This window comes from Dipteris shenzhenensis, chromosome 15 (genome assembly GCF_047967505.1).
Source record: "Dipteris shenzhenensis isolate YYH24624 ecotype China chromosome 15, Dip_SZ_1.0, whole genome shotgun sequence".
NCBI lineage: Eukaryota > Viridiplantae > Streptophyta > Polypodiopsida > Gleicheniales > Dipteridaceae > Dipteris > Dipteris shenzhenensis.
Window position 1 is genome coordinate 30,933,142 of NC_141610.1, and position 3,638 is coordinate 30,936,779.

Consider the following 3,638-nt stretch of genomic DNA (forward strand, 5'->3'; position numbering starts at 1 on the left):
AAATTTGGTGCAATAGGTAGCATGGTGTTCTCTCTCTCATAATTATCTCTTATGTAGCATGTCTAATCTTGACACATACACATTTTCTTACAGATCTCAATACAAGTTATCGGTATTATGGTATACTTCTTATAATTTTCTCATTTTTTGAAATATCATGTTTCTCTCTTTGTTTACTTTGGACATCAATAACAAGTAGCTAGGACCCATGACATATGTCTTCCCATCATAAACTAGCTCATTATTGATTCTATCAGATGGCGTTAGGTATTAGGTCCAAGATTTAGAGAAAATTTGGAGTGAAGAATGTCCTGCACTTTTTGGTTTTGTTAAATTTTTATAAAAAGAAAAGCAAACCGCTCACTTGATAATATTACTTACCTAGAGCATTTGGATAATAGTACTTATCATGATTAGAATAGTTAGATTCTGGTCATATGTCCTTAAATTGGATACCTTCCTTAGCTTTCTTGAAACTTCAACCTCTAGTTTCTAGGAGTGACTTCCAAGGCTGACTCCTCTCTCTCTCTCTCTCTCTCTCTCTCATCCCATTGGGGACCCTTACTTTCTAGGGGTGTGCCTCAATTTAGTAATCGTAATCCTATTTACTTGATTTTATGAAATCCTTATGTGGATTTGGGCCCCCATTTCTCTATTGCTAGTGTATATGCATTTGGAATTTTTAAGTCCCAAACTTCTATTATTGTAAATGGAGTTATAAGGAGCTTTTTTGAAACATGTTGTTTAGAATTAATATATTCAAGAGAAAGGAAGAAGAGGATCCAATGCCCTTTGTTTGACAAACACATGAAATACATATATTGATTTTTTGGTATTCAGGCCATGTAAATTTTTTGGGAATAAGGTAAATCCTTTTGATTGTTTTGACTTATATGAGGTGAAATGAGTCAACTTTTGCCTTTGAATTTACTATGGGCTTAATCCCTAGAGAGCCTAACTATTATTATGAAGGCATGCTTTTGTTACCACGTGGATCTTAGAGGATGATGATCCTGTAGTTTGATCTACTGTGCCTAGCACAAAGGCTATGCCCAAGTGGTATGGATATCTAGAAAATGAAACCCAAAGTGATAGAGGTTTTTGACGCTATAAATTAGGAATGAGGAGTTCTCAACACATATAGGGTCGACTCCACGCTTTTGAGGAGGTTGAGGAGCATTGGGTATGGAAGGCCATGGAGTTGAGATTGATTCCATTCAGAGGACTAAGACTCGAGATCATTTTCCACGACCATTAAAGTGAGGTTCATAGGTACTGTGAGACAGAATCTGGGGGCTTAATTCTAGTCACTTCTTAGAGTCAAAAGAACAAGAGGGAAAGGAAAATAGATGAATCAAAGCAAGATAAAGATATAAACATCAAAGGTGAGATCATAGTTCAACATGGGAAAGAGGAAAGGTTGAGGGGGAGCATTGATTTTTGCCAAGCGTTCAGTGCCAAACATAAGAGCAAGCCTCTGTTGGAAGAAAATTTTCATACTAAGAACTACGTGGATGGAAGTGGTGAAGGGGCTGAATTGGTAGGGCACATTCTGATGTATGGGGTTGTTGGGTCACATCATCTTGATAAAGCTCAACACAAGAGAACCCACAATTATTGAAAATAAAAATACAGCTATGATAGCATGGAAATAGCTCTTCCTTTGACCCTCAAAACCCAAAACAAAGAACGCATGCTCGTAGGGTTTGAAAAGACAAGAATGTTGACATATAGTTCACGAAAAGTGGAACAAGAGATGAGAAGTTGGGACCATTTTAGTAAAAGACGCCAAAACTGTTCCCAAATCTAAGTCTACTCTGTTCTGCACACTGTAACATTTTCTCAGCAAATCAGAACATGAAAGTAAAGACATAAATGGATAGAGCTCAAAGAGACGAAGAGTTTGATATAGGTTTTGACCAAAATGGAGTAGGGAGCAAAAAGTTATGGCCGTTTTATGACCGGGTACCAAAACAGTCCATGAGCGACTTGAGCAATAGGAAAAGGCAACGATTTCTCTTACTGAAGGGGTTGCTTCCACAGTACATAATGGAATGAGGTCGTCCTAAAGGGTAGAGAATCCCCTCAGAACAGATCCCAAAACAAGCCATACATGAGCACAAATGGAGTTCTCGAGCGAAGAGGGAAAAAATATGAGAAAATGGGAAAAGAAGGGAAGATCTTGGTTTTGGAAGCTAGGAAAGCTTCCCAATGGGAGAGAACTACAAAGAAGAGAGGGGCTAAGACTCAAGGGAAAGGAGAGGCATAGAAGGAGCTAGATACAAGGCAACGACAAGGCTACAAGGAGAAAATGAGATGCTTGAGAGAGAGGGGAGGGGCTTCTTTTATAGTGCAATTCTCACCTTCCTTCACCCTGTTACATTTGCTGGCAGAAGATTCTTTCACCTCTTCATGACATAAGGGCAAAAGTCACCATCAATTGTCCCTTTAGGAGGATTTTGACAAGTGTCCCATCACAAGATGCTTCTTTATCCTTTTGAGTAGAAAAATCAATAGTCCTCCCAAATGGAGCCCAAGAGGACCCTCCTCTTTCCCACACATAAGAATTCTAGAAGGATTCCTTTTGACTCCACACTCCTCCACACTTTTCCACATGCCCTCCACATGCTCTCCATGTGCACTCCCTATTATTTTAGTACATTATTGAGTCCGTGTAGGCTTTTGGCCCACTCTAAATATATGACTCATTTCTATTTCCCAATTACAAAGCAAATAATATATCTCCCAAACCATTCTATCCCTATACCAAGGTATTTACAATTCATACCTCTGGTATTTACAATGATGCACTCCACTCATACTCACATCCCACTAATTAGTATCAACCCACATTAATTATTACATGAAATGACGTAGTCGACATCAAAAGATTGACAAGCCACAATGAGAGTAGCCACAAAGAGCCGTCTCCCACCACCAACTTCTCCGTCACGCTTCTTATTTCTTATGTTTCTGCGGCTGGCTTTTGACACCTTGCGGGTCCCACAAGTTTCAAAAGAAAATATCATTTTTTGTTGTCACAGTACCAAGTGGATATTTTACAAATCAGACAACAATCTGGACAAGTACAAGTCCAAGCTACTCAGCAAAGGGTTATGCACAAGCTAAGGGGCTGGACTATGACAAGCTACATTCCACATGACAACCATTGTGTTTAGCAGCCAATCATGGTTGGCCACTATTTTCGATGGACATGAATTCTACATTCCCTCAAGGGCGAGGTTTAGTAGGAGTTATATGTTGAGAAGCCTCCATGCTTGACGTAAAGGGGAAGTAGTTGGTGTGCAAATTGAAACTATCATTGTATCCTCAATTTACATGCAAAAAAAGAAGCATTGTACAAGTTGTAATAGAACCCAAGATCTTGGTATCATAGGATTGGTAAGTTCTTCAACACTATCGGACTGGCTTAGAGTTCATTAGACGCCAACCTCCACACATTTGTAGAAGGTGATCTTGTTGAGGATCTTGTCTTGGTTATTACATTATATGTTGATGACCTTATCATCTTTGGAAGCCATCATAGCATGATAGGAGATAGTCAAGTCATGCTTCAAAATAAATTTAAGATGACAGATCGAGTCTCATGACTTCCTTGGCATGGTGCTTCTCTTGGA